This window comes from Aethalodelphis obliquidens, unplaced genomic scaffold, assembly GCF_003676395.1.
Source record: "Aethalodelphis obliquidens isolate GAN/ISIS:26980383/991018 unplaced genomic scaffold, ASM367639v1 scaffold67, whole genome shotgun sequence".
NCBI lineage: Eukaryota > Metazoa > Chordata > Mammalia > Artiodactyla > Delphinidae > Aethalodelphis > Aethalodelphis obliquidens.
The window spans coordinates 6,420,385-6,443,033 of NW_020838011.1; the positions used below are offsets into that span (position 1 = coordinate 6,420,385).

The following is a 22,649-nucleotide window of genomic DNA, read 5'->3' on the forward strand; positions in this document are numbered from 1 at the left end:
GTGCATAAGGGAAAAATATTTCTTCATCTAAATAGGAAAATTCATGATAAGAGTTTTATCCAAACACCTCAAGCCATCACAGTACTTTTTGACTTTCTGATTTTGTTCATATCAAACTTGCCAACTGAAATTCCCCTCTGCCTCTGATTCTTCACTGGCTTATGAAAAACCCAACAATCCTTCAAAGTCTACATCAAAGACATTTTCATGATCATGCAAGTCAAATTTATTTCCTTTCTCTAAACATGTATAGAATATTGCATACATTATTTTATTTTTTGCTACACTAAAAATCTTCTTATGGCTATTTTGGAGGACAAAATGAAAAAAAAGTGCATAAAGGGATGCCACATAATAATACTCCAGGCAGTTCTTATTAACATTATTATATTATATTTAATATTGTATTATATATCAAAAACATGATGATGAATTCATTTCTTTTACTATATTCTACTCCCTCCCATAACCAAGTGTGTGATATACCATTCAGAATTTTTTTTCTTATTTTTTCTATTTATATAGTTTACTAACAAGAAAGTTCTAAGATTTGGGCAATGAAAAATGATATTAATTTCCAGTTATGTTATGCTTTAAATAACAAAAGAACCCTAAATGATTCTGTTACTATGAAATTTTAAATTGTTCATAGCACTGTCCTTTTCTGGAATATGTTAGGAAATATTTGAAAAAGTTTTTAGAGAGGGTAATATATATTTATTTGTGTGAACATGTCATATTTCATTTTAATTTTGATTATTGCATTTGATATTTGAATTATATTTTTAAAAGGGGATGATTTGTTTTAACAATGTTCATTGCTTTATCTCACTGTTACTTAATCACGAAGCAGTATTATATGTTGTGTCCTCTGACAGGGATGCCTAAAATCCATGTGCTATCTCTACAGTAACAAATACCGGTCCATCAGTCTTTTCAAGGGCCATCTAATTTTAAAAAAATAATAATTTTCATAATTAACAACCCCTCTGTTAGGATTTGCTATATGCTTAACTTCTGCTTTATGAGGGCACATAATCTTGTGCTTACGCGCTGGCAGTTCCAACAATCTATCAGGTTCTTGAAAACAATGATCTTCTCTATTGCAGTTTGTGTCTCAACATGTAGCACACCACATAGCATATAAGGAAGTGTTAAGTCACTTTTGTTGAAGTCAAAAGTAAAGCTGTGAATGCAAAGTCACATGAAAACAGAAGCTCCTTGATCTGATATGAAGTGTTTCACAAGTAGATTACTATGGAAAAGCTGTATGTTTTTTTCCCAAACCAGCATACATTAAATGACAATATTCTAATTTATATATGCATATTTTTTCCTGAATTTACAAACTTTCAAGACTAAGATTATGTTCTCCTGAAAATACCTACATGTGGGAAGTGGGTTGTTATTAAAAGCTTTCTCACAAAGTTTTAAATTTTTTTTTTTTTTTTAAATTACATTGGACTTTCAGTTGTTAAAATGTTGATTTTGCATAAATCTTTGAGAACTGACCTTTCTGGAGCAATTTTAGTCAAATACAGCAGAAAAGAATATAATTAACCATTAAATGATTCAGACAGCGTTGCTCAATTAGCCACAAGACTATGCTTGATCAACTCTTTCAGTACTTTAGCTGTACTCAGAACACAAATAGAGAAAAAGATGATAATTAACAGAGCATATAGGACTTTCTGATTACTAAATTGATGACTCTGTAGCTTCATCAAGAAGTTTATTCGTAATAACTTCTACTTTTTAGCCAGTTTTACCTCTTAAAAAGGACAAACTATCATTACAATAATGTATTCACTTTTATATATCACCATTAATTGTGCAGATGGAAGAAATAAGTATTCCGTCATCTGAAATCTGAAATTCTCTTCATTAATGTTTCCTTCTAATTAGAGGAAATTAATTTTAAGATGTTAAGTACACAAGGTAAATGATGTTTGAAACAGAAATTTACCTCTGAATTTCAACTGATCGTAGTTGAATTTTGGGTCATCATTACTTTATTCAACACTTAAGTTGATGGACTTAGATAAAGCTTTTCACATTCAAGTGAAATTTAGGATTTGCTTGAATTTGCCCCCTGTGAAGATACTGCAGTATTTCACAAAAAACTTTTTTTTTGCACTATTACTAATTTTTAAAACTATATTTTAGCCACTTTCTCAGGAACTCCTTAAAATGAACAGATATCTCCAGAATACTGTTTGTCCTGCTTAGAGAAATGAACATTAAATAGTAAGGAAAAATAACAACTTGAAATTTGTTTGACAGAGTAATTGCAAAGTGCAAACCAAAAATTGTTAATGAACTTTGTAAAAAAATGTGTTTACTAAAGACACAGAGAGACTATATAGTATACATAAAACAAAAAGACACATAGAATATATAGTTGCATATACATTACTCAGAATGGACAGGAAGTTTTCTGAGTAAAAATATATTATTTTACTAGTGAATAACCTTCAGATTGTAACTAAGATACAAATAAGCAATCTATATGAAAACATTCTTATAAATTCAGAACATGTTTGATATTTTATAGAATATCAAGAATTTTTGCTATGAATGAAATTGACATGATACTATAGATATGCAGAAATATCAGTTTTAATAAGGTTTAAACATTTTAAATTTAACTGGATTTCATTTACTATTTAAGAAATTAGATAACTGTTTTTTAGCCTATCAATTTTATTTCTTTATATACTACACTGGATTATTTAAAATGAGTTTTTGTTATGTCAAAATAATATATGTACGTATATACACATATTTTTCAATTTTTAGTATCATAACAAATGGTTCTTTATATGTTGCAATAACACATTTAGTCAATTCATTTTTAATTCAAAAAGAAAATAAACATTAATAAATTCTTTATAATTTTTACCATAGAAATTTTCAAAAATATATTCTTCTGAAATAATATGCTTTTTTTAAAATAAAAAACAAAAGATACTTTATTATTATCCTAAAGTTTCATAACTGGAAAAAATCTATTTGCACATTGTTTTAATATAACATTACCCTGATGATATTGATTTTATTTTATTTATTTAATTTTTAAAACATCTTTATTGGAGTATAGTTGCTTTACAATGTTGTGTTAGTTTCTTCTGTATAACAAAGTGAATCAGCTATATGTATACATATATCCCCATATCCCCTCCCTCTTGCATCTGCCTCCCACCCTTCCTATCCCACCCCTCTAGGTTGTCACAAAGCACAGATCTGATCTCCCTGTGCTATGCAGCTGCTTCCCACTACCTTGAATAATAAGCTTTTAAATAAATACTTTACTCCCCAGTAAATTATGTGTAAATATAAATTTTATTTAGGAGTATAGCCTAGATATTATTTATTTTCTTATTACATATACATATATATCATATAAATATTATAAATATGAGTAGAGGGAAAATATGGTGAAAAATATGACTGAATATCTGATTTTATTATATGTAATTTTTGTATAGTTATATTATTTCAACATTGCAGACATAAATAAAATCTCAGTAGCCACTCTAAAACTAATATTTAATTTTTATAATCCTTCAATAAAATTAAATGTCCTTTAGTGACTAGAATATTTATTTATAGTATTTATTGCAAAGCCATTTCATTTCTATTCAATATGAAAATGGTAGTCTTTATATAATATGTATTAAATAAATGGTTATTTCTATACACTTGTTTTCTGTCTTATAACTTGAAATTCTAACATATGGAAAATATGAAAGAAAATTTAACATTGCAACTAGAGTTTGATACCCTATCAAAATAAAGAAAAAAAAAAGAAATATGTTTTATTAAAGTAGAAAATAATTCTGGTTTTATAGAACACACAATTTTCCATGGTGAATGGTCTTTCTGGAATATTTTTTAGGATGTATGATTTATAAACTAGGTGAGGATATTTTAGGACTAGAGAGGATCATGAAGACCACAGAATTAAAAGCATATATTTAAGAATAAAATAAAGCCTGGTGAAATGTATGATTACTTCTTAGATGACTTTGATTATGCTTTCCTATTGCAGGTTTGTGATGTCAAGAAAATAATCCTTGCATTCAGGAAAGTTTAGACTTAATACATGATATTAAAACATGATATTACTGAAATAAGGAAGCTCAAATCCTATTTAAATGAAGTGGTTTCTGTATAAATACTGAACGACTATTTCAAATAAAATAGTGTTACCTATGTGCAAACTAATAAGTAATCATTAAGAAAACAATCTGTTAAAAACACTATGATAAGTTTTACTTTTTCTTTTCCAATTGTATTCCTTTTATTTCTTTTTCTTCTCTGATTGCCGTGACTAGGACTTCCAAAATTATGTTAAATTAGAGTGGCAAGAGTGGACATCCTTGTATTGTTCCTGATCTTACAGGAAATGCTTTCAGTTTTTCACCACTGAGAATGATGTTTGCTGTGGGTTTGTCATATATAGCCTTTATTATGTTGACATAGGTTCCCACTATGCTCACTTTCTGGAGAGTTTTTATCATAAATTAGTGTTGAATTTTGCCAAAAACTTTTTCTGCATCTATTGAGATGATCATATGGTTTTTATTCTTCAATTTCTTAATATGGTGTATCACATTGATTGAGTTGTGTACACTGAAGAATCCTTGCATCCCTCGGATAAATCCCACTTGATCATGGTGATCGTGTATGATCCTTTTCATGGTTGTTGGATTCTGTTTGCTAGTATTTTGTTGAGGATTTTTGCATCTATATTCATCAGTGATATTGGTCTGTAATTTTCTTTTTTTGTAGTATCTTTGTCTGGTTTTGGTATTAGGGTGATGTGGCCTCATAGAATGAATTCGGGAGGGTTCCTCCCTCTGCAATTTTTTGAAAGAGTTTGAGAGGGATGGGTGTTAGCCCTTCTCAAAAGGTTTGATAGAATTTGCCTGTGAAGTCATCTGGTCCTGGACTTTTGTTTGTTGGAAGATTTTTAATCACAGCTTCAATTTTGTTACTTGTGATTGGTCTGTTCATATTTTCTGTTTCTTCCTGGTTCAGTCTTGGAAGGTTATACCTTTCTAAGAATTTGTCCATTTCTTCCAGGTTGTCCATTTTATTGGCATAGAGTTGTTTGTAGTAGTCTCTTATGATGCTTTGTATTTCTGTGGTGTCCGTTGTAATGTCTCCTTTTTCATTTCTAATTTTATTGATTGGAGTCCTCTCCCTCTTTTTCTTGATGAGTCTGGCTAAAGGATTACCAATTTTGTTTATCTTCTCAAAGAACCAGCTTTTAGTTTTATTGATCTTGCCTACTGTTTTCTTTGTTTCTATTTCATTTATTTCAGCTGTGATCTTTATGAATTCTTTCCTTCTATAACTTCGGGTTTTGTTTGTTCTTCTTTCTCTAGTTCCTTTAGGTGTAAGGTTAGATTGTTTATGTGAGATTTTTCTTGTTTCTTGATGTAGGCATATATAGCTATAAACTTCCCTCTTAGAACTGCTTTTGCTGCATCCCATAGATTTTGGATCATTGTGTTTTAATTGTAATTTGTCTCTAGGTATTTTTTGATTTCCTCTTTGATTTCTTCAGTGATCTCTTGGTTATTTAGCACTGTACTTAGTCTCCGCGTTTTTGTGTTTTTTACATTTTTTCCTCTGTAATTGGTTTCTAATTTCATAGCGTTGTGGTCAGAAAAGATGCTTGATATGATTTCAGTTTTCTTACATTTACCAAGGTTTGATTTGTGACCCAGGATGTACTCTATCCTGGAGAATGTTTCGTGTGCACTTGAGAAGAAAGTGTAATCTGCTGTTTTTGGATGAAATGTCCTATAAATATCAATTAAATCTATCTGGTCTATTTAGTCATTTAAAGCTTGTGTTTCCTTATTAATTTTCTGTCTGAATGATCTGTCCATTGGTGTAAGTGAGGTGTTAAAGTCCGTCACTATTACTGTGTTACTGTTGATTTCCTCTTTTATAGCTGTTGGTAGTTGCCTTATGTATTGAGGTGCTCCTATGATGGGTGCATATATATTTATAATTGTTATATCTTCTTCTTGGATTGATCCCTTGATCATTATGTAGTGTCCTTTCTTGTTTCTGGATAACATGATACTATACATAGAAAATTCTAAATGTCACCAGAAAACTACTAGAGCTAATCAATGAATTTGGTAAAGTTGCAGGATACAAAATTAATGCACAGAAATCTCTTGCATTCCTATACACTAATGATGAAAAATCTGAAAGAGAAATTAAGGAAACACTCTCATTAACCATTGCAACAAAAAGAATAAAATACCCAGGAATAAACCTACCTAAGGAGGGAAAAGACTTGTACTCAGAAAAGTGTAAGACACTGATGAAAGAAATCAAAGATGACACACACAGATGGAGAGATACACCATTTTCTTGGATTGGAAGAATCAATATTTTGAAAATGACTATACTACCCAAAGCAATCTACAGATTCAATGCAATCCCTATCAAATTACCAGTGGCATTCTTTACAGAACTAGAACAAAATATCTTAAAATTTGTATGGAGACACAAAAGACCTCAAATAGCCAAAGCAGTCTTGAGGGAAAAAAAACGGAGCTGGAGGAATCAGATTCCCTGACTTCAAACTATACTACAGTGCTACAGTAATCAAGACAATATGGTACTGGAACAGAAACAGAAATATAGATCAATGGAACAGGATAGAAAGCTCAGAGATAAACCTATGCACCTATGGTCAACTAATCTATGACAAAGGAGGCACGGATATACAATGGAGAAAAGACAGTCTCTTCAATAAATAGTGCTGGGAAAACTGGACAGCTACATGTAAAAGAATGAAACTAGAACACTCCCTAACACCATATGCAAAAATAAACTCAAAATGGATTAAAGACCTAAATGTAAGACTGGACACTATACAACTCTTAGAGGAAAACATAGGAAGAACACTCTTTGACATAAATCACAGCAAGAGCTTTTTTGATCCACCTCCTATAGTAATGGAAATAAAAACAAAAATAAACAAATGGGATCTAATAAAACTTAAAAGCTCTTATGAACAAAGGAAACTACAAACAAGACGAAAAGACAACCCTCAGAATGGGAGAAAATATTTGCAAACAAATCAATAAACAAAGGATTAATCTCCAAAATATATAAATAGCTCATGCAGCTCAATATTAAAAAAAAACAAACAACCCAATCAAAAAATAGACAGAAGATGTAAATAGACATTTCTCCAAAAAAGACATACAGATGGCCAAGAAGCTCATGAAAATCTGCTCAACATCACTAATTATTAGAGAAATGCAATTCAAAACTACAATTAGGTATCATCTCAAACCAGTTAGAATGAGCATCATCAGAAAATCTACAATAAACAAATGCTAGAGAGGGTGTGGAGAAAAGGGAACCCTCTTGCACTGTTGGTGGGAATGTAAATTGATACAGCTACTATGCAGAACAGCATGGAGGTTCCTTAAAAAACTATAAATAGAATTACCATATGACCCAGCAATCCCACTACTGGGCATATACCCTGCGAAAACCATAATTCAAAAACAGTCATGTACCACAATGGTCATTGAAGCATCATTTACATTAGCCAGGACATGGAAACAACTTAAATGCCCATCGACAGACAAATGGGTAAAGAAGAAGTGGTACATATATACAATGGAATATTACTCAGCCATAAAAAGGAATGAAATTGGGTCATTTGTAGAGACATGGATGGATCTAGAGACTCATACAGAGTGACGTATGTCAGAAAGAGAAAAACAAATATTGTATATTAACACATATATGTGGAACCTAGAAAAATGGTACAGATGAACCAATTTTCAGGGCAGAAAGAGAACACAGATGTAGAGAACAAACGTATGGACACCAAGATCGGAAAGTGGTGGGGGTGGTGGAGGTGGTGTGATGAATTGGGAGATTGGGATTGACATAGATACACTACTATGTACAAAATAAATAACTAGTAAGAAAAAATTATATGTTTATTTAAACCGAAGTACAATTCTGACAAACTTTTTGATAGCAACAATAATTAAGTTCTGTAATATGTCAGCTTAAATATAATTCCCAAGGCCCTTAGTTAACTTTAAAATCTAGTATGAATGGTAAGTATAATTTTGGATATCTGGGTAATTTCTAAGTAATATAGGAGGCTCAAACATTGGTCATGAGGTGTAGTCTATATCTAGCTTTGCTTCTTATTTTTATATATGATGAAGTAGGTAGATCTTTGTGTCAGTCAAATTACCACTAAGAAGGTATAAAATGTATGTGTGTAGCAGTGGGGGTTATTTCATGTGTTCTTATAAACTCTTTTGGTTTGTGTGAAATTGTGATTTATATTAAGAAATATATATTTTGTCTTCCTTTTGTCTCTGGCTCCTAAAACTCTTGGAACTTCCTAAGTGATGAGCGTAATAAAGGTGTCTTTTGTTATGTTAAAAAGAAAAAAAACCCTGTAGTGATCAAATGACAATCATATTCCTTTCCAAATAGTCACACATATTATTACATGAAAATTAACTATATGAAGAAAATAGTTAACAAATGAATGATATTCTACTACCTATTGATTAATCATTCAGCTTCATAATCATAGGGAAAAGACTTAATGTATCTATGCATAATCCAAATTAATCTATATTCATTTCTTTGAAAAAGATGATTTTTCCATAAGTAAAAAAATTCTACATCAATAATACTGTTCATCAAAATATAAATGCAGATAAAGGGGAAATAAAAAGTCCATGTGATATATTTTAAATCTAGTTTGAATTTTCTTTTTTTTTTTTTTTTTTTTGGTAGAAAGGAAAGTTGTTTTTAATCAGAATTCTGGCAATCTGGGGAGATGGTGGACTCAGTGTCCAGTTTGAATTTTCTTAATTGCAGTTTGTAAAATGTTTCAGGGCCATATTTAAGTGATATAATTGCCCAATGATAATCAGAATAAAAAGTCTTGGAAGAAGTAAGCATTTATAGTCCATTGAAAAATTATTGCTTAAAACATAATTGGTTTCTATTTATTGATTTGCAGTGACAATGACAAGAACATTTACCAAAGTTTCTTTGCTTTTAGTTGTAAATGGAAAAGGTGATGTTTATGAATACTTCAATTATAAGTGCCATGAAATATATTTTGAATAAAGGCTCAAATATAGTGAAAATAGCAATGAAAGTGATAATAATAATGGGCTCAGTATTAGTAGTATCTATAATCTGTTTTCTATATATGTACATATGTATATAATATTTATTAGTAATAAAAGTATATGTTATTCTATACTATTGTGGTGATTGTAAAATTGGCCACAATATTTTGCAGATCCTCCCATCAAGAACTAGAGTTTATTTCCCTGGACATTATATTTAAGCTAGCCTTATTATTTGATTTAACCAAAAGCATGTGTTGAAAGTGAGGCTGTGCAAGTCATGAATCTAAGACTCGACAGGTCATGTATTTCTATTCTTTCTGCCAACATCCTCACATAAAGAAGCCCGAGTTAGCTTCCCCAGTGATGACAGACACATGGCCCTGTTGCACCCTTTCCTAGAGCTCACTCCCAGATCAATCACCCAGCTACCTGGCAGCGGGCTTGAGCCCAGCAGACATCAGCAGATCTGCTGAACAACTATAAGCTAAACCAAATAACAGAATAATGAGATAAATAAATGGCCTTTATTTTAAGTTACTAAGTTCTTGAGTATTTTCTCTCAAGTGGTAAAGAACTATTAAAAACATTAATCATGTAAGGAGGACAAGGAAAAGAAATTTATCGCTCAACCATTTCATTGTACAGATTACAAACAAATTCAGAAGGGTGATGTTTACTTTTTAAAATTGTACAGGTTTGTAAATCACCTGCGATGTTAACTCTGTTGTGTAATTAATTTTTGGCTTTTTTCTACTGACGATGTTAAAGAGATATGTCAATTAACTTTAAAAAAATACACTCAAATGTCAAATTCTATATGCAAAAATGAAACTAACATGGTACCACTGTGAAATATATCATATGTTTAGTTTTATAATAAATCTGAAACTATTCATGACTCCATAAATATTTAACCTTAATATTCAAGATACCTAGTATTTGCTTTTGAAAGATGCACAATGCAGTTAAACTGAATTTCAGCAAAAACCAAAACAACACAAAACAAAAAACAGTAACAAAAAATATAACCAAAATCTTATACTGCATAAGATCTTAAAACGTGAGGTTTTTTTCCCCCTGGTGATTCAAGGAAATCCACAGTTTAAGATTCATAGTATCTCTTGGGAAAAGAGTTATTATGGGTGGCCAGTTTTCTAGAAATGTAGGATTTTACCTACCTCTTTATGCATCAAATATTTAAATCCATCCACTTTGAATAATTTTCTTTCTAAAATATATTTATTGCCCTACCAAAAGAAGGATAATTTTAATGGTTCTTAGAAACTGAATATCTGTGGCATATTAGTTATTTTAGCAAATATTTGTTCTATTCATCATTTCCACTTCTCTAGAAAGTGATGCTGGTTGTGTTGGACTTGGCTCTTTGGCTTGCTTTGTACAATGGAATGTGGACAGATGAGGCAATGTCAATTTCATGCCTTAGGTCCTAAAAGGCATTATGAGCTTTCACATGACCATCTGGGAGCTACTGAATTCTACCATGACAAGTACATGTTCTGGAAGCTGGCTCTCATTTCTTAACTTTTCCCTTCATTCTCTTGCTACAGTGTCACTTCTCTTTTTTGCTTATAAACCAGGCATCCAGTATTGTTTCAACTAAGTAAATCTGTGAGTAGAATTTGAATGAGAAATTGGGGCTCCATATATGATTAAAGTGAATGAAGTTTGGAATATGAATTTTGGAATAAATAACTTCATTGCAAAGAGTCTGCTTACTCTGGTAGATTTATAATTGCTCAAAATACTTGTTGTCCTTCCGAGGGCAGGCCTTCTAGAGGGAATAATCGGTATCTCTACCATGTTGAACTCAGCCCTGACACAGATTGACCAGTGAAATATGAGAGGAAAACAAATGTTTAATGTCCAAGCAGAAGCTTTACAAGCCAGAGTGTAGCTCACCAACTGCCATGGACTGAATGTTTGTGTGTCCCCAAATCCAAATGCTGAAATCCTAACCCACAATGTTATGTTATTAGGAGCTGGGGGTCTTTGGGAGGTAATTATGTCATGAGGGTGGAGCTTTCATGATGGAGTTAGTGCCCTTATGAAAGAAACTCCAGAGAGCGTTTAGTCTTCTAAATAAAATAAAAGAATGGCAGTCTGCAACCCAAAAGGGGATCCTAACCAGAACCTGACCATGCTGGCACCCTGATCTTGGACTTTGAGCCTCCAGAACTGAGAAGTAAACTTCTGTTGTTTAAAAGCCACCCCGTCTATGTCACTTTTTATAGTAGTCGAAACTAAGATGCCTCCTGTCTGTTCACTCTACTTGGAAACTGACATGATAATGACAATGACAAGAGCTGCTTCATCAACCTGGTTACAGAACAGAGAGCTCAGAGCACAGCCACAGCTCATCCACACTGGCATGCCACGAGTGAGAATTAAACCTTTGTTATTGTCCATCATTGATTATTTGGAGTCATTGCTTAATCTAGACTGAAAGTCACTCTTACTTGTTTTATAAAATAAATTTTACTTGTTCAAAAATTTGTGGGACTTTTTTTTAGATAACTAGATTAAACCTATTGATGTGGAAGGACTCCATATCTTATAACCTTGATAGATTTTATATGACTTCCAAAACATCAGAGATCACTTCAAATTTTGAAGTGATGGTCATAAACTTCTTTTTAGCTACTTCAAGATTTATGTTACAGTTTTTAAAATGTGGAGAATGTGAAATGAGTTCAAGAAAAAAATAATTAGGGAGGAAAACCAACTTTAGAAAGTTTATATTATTAATTAATTGTTTGACATCAAACCACAGAGATAGATGCTACAATTATTTCTGCATCACTGGCTCACTGCCTTCATAAATGCTACTACAGAGTGCCAGCCACTGAAAGTGATTGCATTACTTTTCAAATTTCACTGTGTATTGCATGTTCATGGACAAATTCATCAACAATTAAACAAATTCTGAGTATATTTCATCTTAGAACAATGAAACATTTATTATTTAATATGCCTGAAAATCTAAAAAATGTTTGATGATTAAGTGAGCCATGAAGCTTCAATACCTTCATTACATCATTTTACATTACGTCCTGGGTAAAAATAAGACATGCTTTATCTGTAAAGCTGATCTAATGCATTCTCATGACTTTGAATGCCATGTATTTTCATACCCTCAGGTGTATATCTCCAGCACTAACTTGTTTTCATAGCTGCAAACTTATATATACAACTAGATATTTAATACATTTACATGGATATCTGACAGTGATCACAAATTTAAACATCCAGAACTGAATGCTATGTGGGTTAAGCCAAGAACTGTTTCTATTCTATTAATGACACTAATATTCAAAGAGTTTTTCAAACTAGAATCTTTTTTATAAATGATGAATTTTCAACTTTGTTATCTGAGAAATTTCAGAGTTCTATTGATCTAACCTCCTATATTTAGAATCATCCCCCTTCTGCTACCTATTTTATTCAATATCTCCTACTAGATATACACTAAGTACTCATTAAATATTCACTGAAGAAATTAATATCCAGTGAATAGGTGGAGCATCTAATATAGTCAATTTATTGAATTATCTTCTTTGTATAATAAGATATTTTATTAACCTGTTTTACAGTTTTCTGTATGTGTTTATTAAAATATTTTATTTAAAATTTGTTTCAGGTTTATTGAGGTAAAATTAAAAATTAAATGATAAGATACTTAAAATGTACAACACGATGACTTGATATACGTATACATTACCCCAGTGAGTTAATTAACACATCTATCACCATACATATTTACTTTTTTGGTTTTGATGAGAACATTTAAGTTGTACTCTCAGCAAATTTCAATTATACAATACAGTGGTGTCAGCTATAGTCATCATGTTATACAATAGATCCTCTGGCCTTATTCATCTTATAACTGAAATTTCATACCCTTTTAACAACCTCTGTTTATTTCCTCCAACCCCCAGCCAACAGCAGTCACTTTTCTACTCTCTGATTCTATGAGTTTAACTTAAAAACAAAATCCACATATAAGTGATACCGTGCAGTATTAATTTTTCTGTCTGACATTTCTTTTAGCATAATGCCCTTTAGTTTCATTCATACTGTTGCAAATAACAGAATCTCCTTCTTTTTAAAGGCTGAATAATATTTCATTGAATATATATACAATGAATATATATATATACACACAATATATTTACATATTTTCTTTATCCATTCATCTGTAGATGGACACTTAGGTTGTTTCCATAATACTGGAAATAATACTTTGTAAATAATACTGCTTTGTAACTAATACTTGGCTTCTGTAAATAATACTGCTATAATCATGGAAGTACAGATATCTCTGAGATAATGATTTCACTTCCATTGGATATATACACAAAAGTTCGATTATTAGATTATATGGTAGTTCTATTTTCCATTTCTTGAGGAATATCCATACTGTTTTCCATAGTGTCTGTGCCAATTTGCATTCCCACCAACTAGTGCACAAAGGTTCCCTTTTCTTCACATCCTGGCCAACACATATTATCTCTTGTTGTTTTGATGATAGCCATTGTAACAGGTTTGAGGTGATATTGTGGTTTTGATTTTCATTTTCCTGATGACTAGTGATTTTGAAAATCTTTTCATGTACCTGTTGGCCACCTGTATGTCTTTGGGAAAAAAGTCTATTTAGATCCTTTGTTTATTTTAAAGTTGGGTTATTTATTCTTTTGCTATTGAGGTATATGAGTTCCTTATATATTTTGGATAATAACCCCTTGTTGGATATATGGTTTGCAAATTTTTCTCCCATTTCATAGGTTGTCTTTACATTTTATTGATGGTTTTCTTTACCATGAAGAAGCTTTTTAGTTTGAGTAATCCTGCCTTACTGTAATCCTACAGTTTTAAATAGAAAAGGAAACATTACACATATACATGTATATATATATACATATATATATGTATAACTGTTTTTCCTCTCTCTCTTTCTCTTTGTTATATTTTTCTAATGATGAAAGGATCACTAATATTGAAATGACAGAATCATGACTCTCATCTTTAATTCAAGTTTCATTGAATGCACCTGTCAGAATAGTTTAGGTTGTGTTGCAAAACTCATTGGTTTGAAACAACATATGCTATGTTTTCACATGCACTACATGTATATCACAGGTTGACTGATGCAACTACTCTGCATTTTCCTTAGTCTAGGATCTATATTGACATAGCAGACAACATATGGAAATTGCTTGTTTCCAAGGCAAAAGTTAGGGGGAAAAATGGTAGTGAAATTAGATTAGGTTTTTAAAGCTTCCCTCAGGAAATAAATACATGTCTTTCACTCTCATTTCACAGAACAAAATCCGTTACTTTGAAGAGGTAGGCAAGTTTAATTCTACCATGTTTCTGTGTGAAAACAAGAAAAAATCTTAATAAACAGCACCAATATTTACCAGAGTTTAATATTTACCTTCTGATCAAATAGTTGGTCCCCTATCCTTTACTCATGAGTATCCTTTACTCACCCCTATCATTTACTCAAAATACAACACCATGTCCTCACAGAAGCAATGAAAAATTCTTTTCAATTATGGTATCAATCTCAATGTCCAAGATGTCTGAATGATGTGAGGTATTATGTACTTATGCAACTCAGAGACCTATGAACTAAAAGACAAGGTATCTGCTCTCCAAGAGCCCACTTCCTACCCATGGATGTTGAGAAACCAAAAATGCTTTTAATGCTTCTAAAGTCAGTGTCCAAAATGATTAAAATTTTATTATCTAGAATATTCTAGAAGGCCATAAAACCAGGCACTATTTCCATCGTTTCTCTGTGTGTCTTAAGTAAGAATACACAATGCATGTTATTTTACTCTCATGATAGATAGATACAGGTATATAGATATAATGTTACATATATATTTCAAACATTATTTTATACATGCTAGAGAGAGAGAGAGAGAGAAGAGAGGGAGGGAGGAGAGAAGAGAGGGAGGCCAGAAAATTTAGTTTTTTTCAGGTTGGGGACACAGAATATGAAATATAATTCATTTTCACTGCTTTACATAAGACATAGGCTTTCCATCATTGACCAAGAAAGACATTAGTTTCCTAAGCACATGACAGAAATAAAATATAGTCAGCTCATCAGCTATTAAATAAATATAAAATCAACTATTTTGTTACATGAATTACAAAGTTACCTCTATCACCAGTGTGATCTTATATATAGTGTCCATAAAATCATGATCGCAAATAATAATCAAAATTCCTTCCCCACTGCATATGTCAGGCAGTTTAGTCTCTGTTCCTCATGGTCCAGAAGTGGTAGCTATTAGGCACGATAACATTATCGTTCTCCTCATTGTTGTACAGTTAACATTTTTTTGAAACTTTTATCAGTTTCTTTTGAAACTAGAAAAATTAGTCTTCAGTAGTTATGCAGGGCATAGGCTTCTAGAGTACACTCATCTCACAGACTTAAATGTAGAAAAGACAAGCACAGAATTCGTAGTTCCAATTGACAGTTTTAAATGTAAAATGTTTTCATTAAATACACCACAACATAAGAATAAAAAGTATTTTACAGGTAAGGAATTCTACCTCTGGACATATGTTTTCTGGCTTCTGTAAATTGAACAGACTCTAGGTGACAAAGTGATAATGCAATAACAAAACTATTTCACCTGCAATAACAAATGCCAAATTCTATTTCACCTGGCAATATTGTGGAAACTCTGTGGGCTATAACTACATCTGATAGAAATAGTATATTTTTAGTATATATAGTATAGTTACTCTGTTTTGCTACATATACTGTGGGTGTTCAGTGAAGAATCATGTAGAGTGTAGATCAGTCCATATGTTAGAGATGATGGTAATTTAAACTTGGATGGGTACAGTTCAGTAAGGAGATATATTGTGTATAGAATGAAGTGATTTACTGATTGATTGCATGTAGTAAAAACAGGGAGAGATTCCAGAGAGTCAGCAGCTTGATAAACTGGCTCAGGTGAGACTTTCTCCATCAGTTCATTAAAGAATTATATTCATAGGTGAATTCTCTATTGATGAGGACACTTTGATCATGTTGCAAACACTTGCTGATTGTTGGCCTCTTCAACCTCCCAAATGAATAACTTTGAGGCAATAAGCAGATATGGAAAAATTGCACATTCCATCACATACACATTATGCATCATTTTAGTGAAAAGTAGTATGTGTAAATAGAAGAGCCATAATCAGGCAAAGAGGAAATGAGTGTGTTTCTATACAGAAGTAAAGCTAACCTTTGAGTCCAGATTTTTTTTCTATTATAATACAGAACAGCCTCAATATCAGTTAACTAGAAAATTAGGTATTTTAGCCAAATTGTACTTATGTACTTAAACTGACATGGAGCATTAAGTTATTGAATTCTATTATCAACAAAGGCCTAGGAAGACATTATGTCTATACGATGCCAGAAATGCCAACTGAAAAGTAAAAGCAAACAAGTAAATTTATGGATCTATTTATTTATAATTACAAAAAACCTATTTGATTTCTTTCTTCCCAGTTTGAAATAAAGCCAGTTTTATTTTAGCAATCAACACCTCAGGGTTTGTGGCTATTCTTGCTGTTTGTGTTCTTATCATGTCAAGAGTTAAAAGAATTCTACATAAAATAGCTCTTTAGATAGAAATAGTTTCTCAGGGATTTTAGAGTGAGAGCTTTTTGAAACTTTTCTATCTATAAAAAAGTAGTAGCCTATATCTGAATGATTGCCTCAGGATTCTATGTTAAAGTTGTGATTAAATTAAATTCAGACTATTACAGGATTTTATTAAATAAAGTTTATGAGAAGCAGATAATAAATATATATTTAATGGCACACAGATCAGTATTGACAAGTAAAGGGCTCAGTTAGGCAGTAATTCATCAAATGTCTTCTAAAAGGATATTACTAACTACCTCACATTTTGATTTTTTTTAAAAAATCAAATAACCAATAATTACAATTCAGAGACACCCAACATGAAGTAATATTACATGGTTATTTGGGAGGCAGTAAAAATGTGTAATGAGAAAACAAACTACAATAAGAAAAAAAGGAGAGGTAATAATTCAGTCTTTTTACAATATGATGTTAGAATGATGAGTTTATAAGAAGGCAGAAGTACAGCATTCCTTGGTTTAAGAGTAAGATCAATTCTGAAATATATGTTAGCTAGATGTAGTAGGCAGTTCAAAATAAATCTGTCTAAAAGAGAACTAACCTCTCATAGGAAAATAAATGTGTGTGACATTCATAGGCTTCATAGGCTTTATGTGGTGACAGACTGGTGGGCTCAGTTTACTTAGTTGAATCCCAGTAGATCAACAGGGATTGAAAATTATTTAATGACTGTCAGTTTAAAAATTCACTAATAAAATATAGTATACTAATGGTGAAAAGTGTACACATTTGAAGTTCTTAAGTAGGTAGGGAGTTCATCTTTGCCTTCCTTCCTAAATTCTCCAGAGGTGTGCTTATAGCAATATGCTTTCAGTTAAAGCCTGAAAGGCCGAGGATGTAAGGCATTTAGAGGAGATAATTTCTTCTTTAGGAGATTGCCCTTTACTGTTAGAGCCATCCCCAGGATGATCGTTCAGTGTGCTGGGACTCCTTATAACAGGAAGAGATTTCTAAAGCCACTTTCTTCAATAGAAGAAAAAAAATCATCCATCTGTGCTCAGCACTTTGTTCTTACCTCTACTTTAGCTTAGGTTATATCATCTTGTGTTGGACTATTTACATGTAATTATCCATTACAATATGGTGAACATTGGAAGAGGAGGGAACAGATTTTGTGTGGTTTGGATTGGTTTCTATGCTGATGTTCCTAGTGTCTATTAAAGGGCCTACCAACTAGAAGGCTGGTATTCTTCAACGTATATGAAGAAAAACAGGGAAAAACGAAAGTAGGAAGGAGGGGAGGAGAGAAATGGAAGGCAGGTGCTGTTCTAGGATTATGCCCCTGCAAGACGTTCTTGTAGGTACTTGATAATAGTCAATTGAAATCATTTTAAGGGTAATATTACTTCAAACAATGATTGCCTCAAAACCTTTGAGCTCATATCATGTAGCCATGCAAATAACATAGCTTTACATAGCTTTTACAGCAGAAAGTAAAATGCAAGTACATCTTCTTAGCTTAACTGTAAATAAAAACAGTTTTCTTAGATGGTGATACAATTGGAAAGTGGAAAAATATAGACATAATTTAGTTGATTATATGTAATACTATATATTAGTTTTGTAAATTCCCCTCATGAATAGTTTTCTAGAGTATATTTGTTTTTTTCTCTACTATTAAATTGACATGCAATGTTTGTATATCCATTGGTATCTTTCATGGTATAACATAGTATAAGTAACCAATGCATATTATTTGGAGTATGAGAGTAGGATACAGAATTCTAGAAACTGATACTACAAAGATGGGTCCCTGTGACTATGTTTTCTAATTCTAATGCTTCCTAATCATTTCAGAAAGGGATAATAATAGCTATCATTTTTAAATGCCTAAATTTTTATAGTCATAATAGAAAAGTATCAATTCAGTTATTTTCCCACTTTAATGGAATAATAATATTTTAAAATATATTGCCACTATCTAAAATACAATGTTCATTAGCAGAAAAATAACCATGTGGCAGACAAGGTGTTACATGTTGCATACAAATATAAAATCCTTAGATACTCCTGGAAGATAGATATTTACCCTACTTTGATTTGTAATTTACCCTACTTGGAAAACCAAGACTCAGAGTAGTTAAGTAATATGTTAAGGTGATAAGACTTTAATGATTTGCAAAGCTCAAGTGCAGACACAAATATGTCTGACTTCAGAGCATACACATTTTTACTACATTGTCTCTCATCACATTATATATTTGGACTATATATTGTGACCAAATCTATATAATAGGTCTACATTTTCTGAGAGAAATATAAGTCAGAGCAGATAATATTAAACACTGATTTTTTTGAAGTTAGAACCACATGCTGTATTACGGAATTCTCAAGTATATATAAAAGAGAGGTTGACATTGGAGATCCTCTGGGTTCATATAAAATGATTACGTTACTTACCTCTTTTGGGAGGAACTATTTATTTTAATTTCTTAATTATTAATGATGCAAAAATTTGAGCATATTTTGTCTTTATTATTAAAAGGAATTTAAAATATTTTTAATTTCTAGGTTTGAATATTAAATAATGCTATTTTATATTTATATATATAAAATAGAATGCGTAAGATCCTTCCTACCTCTGTCCTGAAACACATTGTATTGGAAGTCAGATGCCCTAATCATGAAATTAAATAGAACATGAGAATCTTGGCTAATGGAGGTCATTAATCTTTCACATTATACTGTATAATAGTTAAGAGCAAGGCACAGAATGTGTATTAGCCAGGTTCAAAGCTTGGTTCTAACACACACTAAGTTCTTCTTTTCGAGTCTCTGTGCCACCTTTTCTTCATCTACACAGGGGAAGAATAATAATATCTAAATCCTTTTGTAGAAAAAGATAATAAGGGGCAGAGGTATTAGACCATATCCAAGGAAAAAGAAAAAACAGGCCAGAGTTATATTAAAATTGTAGTCTATGTAAATCCAAAGGTCATAAATTTTCAATTATATCATTCTGCATCATAAGAAATAGGATGAAGGGGATGGGGGTGGAGAGGAGAAAAAAGGGGACAGGCATGGGAAGAAGAGAGCAACAAAACAGAGGAGGAAACGAGGAATAAAAAACAGAAGAGAAGGAGAAAGGAGTAATGGAAGAGAAAGAAGATATTGTTACTTGCTTACACATGAAATTCTGAAAACTGCCATTAGGCCATTTTAAGGCAGGTGCTATTCTCATTTTACAGATGAGCAAATTAAGGCATAAATATGCTAAATCGCATGTACAAGGTGAAGTATTAAAAGTGGCAAACTCAGACATTAAGAATTCTCAAATTTTCTAACTGAAGTATTAAAAGTACAGTTTTTATGAAATCTTACTACCCTATTATTCTCTCTACAGTTTTCTGGTGAACATTGGTATTTTTATCATTAAAAGGATAGGAGAATTTTTGAGTACTTTATTTTATTCATAAGAAGCCTTTAAAAAAACTTTTGAGAATTTTTACTTAGCGTATATAGGTGATAGAGGGCTCTTGAGGTCAAGTTCCTTGAAGAAAAGATTAAAGAAAAAAGAATGTGATGATATTGGAAATGTTTATCAACCCTAACATTTTAGAGTTCTTTCCTTGCTCTTGAATCATCCACTTGTCACTAGATAAGCTTCTGACATTTTAAAAAATAGAAGTGAGACAGGAATAGTTAGCAACTGGAAATTATTCCATTTTACACTGTTAAATTTTTAAAATGTATTTTTCATATACATTTTTGATGTTCCAAAAAATAATTAAGGTGATATTTAACAATATTTTTAAAAAATATGCTCTCCATTTTCATCATTCTTTATAGTTATATTATTTTAATTATTCATGGGAAATAACTACATCAGTTAAATATTCCCATCTGCATTTCTTTCTTTATGAAGGGCTTGTTAGCCTTTGTAATCAGAACATGACTATTTGTTAGTAAATTATACACAGTACAAAGTTGAATTCTATACATTTTTGTTGGGAGCAAGCCGAGAGGAATTTGGGCATTCAGTAGAATGATTTAATTAAATGTCCTTTTCTGTGAATATATTTACATTTATTTGATTGATAATTAGATTTAGAAAATAGTAAAAAGTACTTTCAAATATCATACTCCTCCATCCAAAAACTGTCACTGCTAAACATGAGTGCATTATCAAATCCATATATCCCTTGAACAGGCATCGATTTATTCAGTAAATATTGGTTAAACCCTTTCTTTGGGCCAAGCACTGTTTTAAATGTTGGAGATACAGGAGTGAAAATACCCAAAGCCCTGATTTTGTGAAACTGGAATAATAGGGGTAGACCAAATAATAACCAAAATGAAAAAAAGGAAAATAAGCAGTATGTTAAATAGTGATAAGTGTTAGCAAAGAAGTAGAACAGGGAAGAGTAATAGAGGATACTGGCAGATTTTGCAATTTTACACAGGTAAAGGGCCCCAAGGAAAAAGTGACAGGTAAGTAAAGACCTAAAGGAAGACACTGACTAGTTCTGAGTAGGGAATGATATTATCTGACATGATTTTAACAGGCTAGTTCTGGTTGCTATGTAGAGAATATATTGAATGTGCTAAGGACAGAGCAGAGGAAAGATTTAGAAGTGCGGGCATTAGAGGTGGTGAAAATTTGTCAGTCTGGATATATTTGAAAGTATCAAAGAAGATGGATTGTATGTAGGCTGTGAGATTAAGAGATGAGTCATGATGCCTCTAAGTGTTTGGTTTGAGCTATTTGAAAGATGTAGTTGCTACTTGTTGATTTGGAAAACTCTGTGGAAAATTTTTTTGGGAAGACCAAGCGCTCAGTTTTAGATACACCAAGTTTGAAATGCCTAGTAAACATCCAAGTAGATGGATAGATAGATGGATGAATACACAGATACATAGATAAATACACAGATAGATACATACATAGATAAATGGATTTGTATTTCAGGGGAAAAGAATAAGCTGTAGTTTTATGTTTATGAGTCATCAATATGCAGATGATATTTAAAGCTATAGGACTCCATAAAGTAAATGACTAAAGATGTGGAAAAGTCCTGATGACTGAGTTGGTGACAGTCCACACCTAATAAGTCAGATAATGAAGAAGCAGCAGTAGAAAAGGGAGAAGCCAATGATATGGGTTTTTAAAAAATGTGTGTGTTATTCTGGAACTCAAAGAGCAAACATGTTTTCAGGAGAAGGATGTGCTTAGCAGTGGCAGATGTTGACCATATACTAAGTAAGTGAAGCATGAGAACCGACCTTTGGATTTAGCAAGGTATTTATTACTGCCTCACTGGTGACCTCAGCAAGTTCATATTCTGAGAAGTGATAGAGGCAAATGCCTGAATACAGTGGGTTCAGTATAGAATGAGAAGAGGAAAATGTGTACAGACAACATGAACACAATGAAAGTAAGGAGAGAAATGGGATAGAAGCTGGAGAAGATAATGAAGGCAGTAGAAGGATTTGTGGTTCTTTGGGGTGTGTGTTTGTGTGTGTGTGTAAGTAAAAGAACATGATTCAATATGTTTTCTTTAATCCAAGGAATTCATTTAATGTTTTTGTCTTATGAATATCTTGAGTAAATACTTTGTCCATTCTGAAGTTAAAGTTATAATATCTAGATGCAAACAAAATTTCTGAGATCAGCATATATTACTAAAATACATACATCCTACTCATATTTGAAAATTCATATCTAACATAAGCATTATACCAGATCATGTCAATAGGCAATTGTCAAGAAGTCAAATTTACAGACTGTGCCAGTATCACGAGTTTCATCAGTTATTTTTTCTTGGATTTGTATGCAGATT

The 22,649-nt window shown here is 31.8% G+C and overlaps 1 protein-coding gene across 1 annotated transcript in view; it reads right to left on the reverse strand.

The window, feature by feature from the left end:
* TECRL (trans-2,3-enoyl-CoA reductase like) overlaps positions 1-22,649 on the reverse strand; it is a 90,610-nt gene that overhangs the window by 64,926 nt on the left and 3,035 nt on the right. The window lies entirely within an intron of this gene.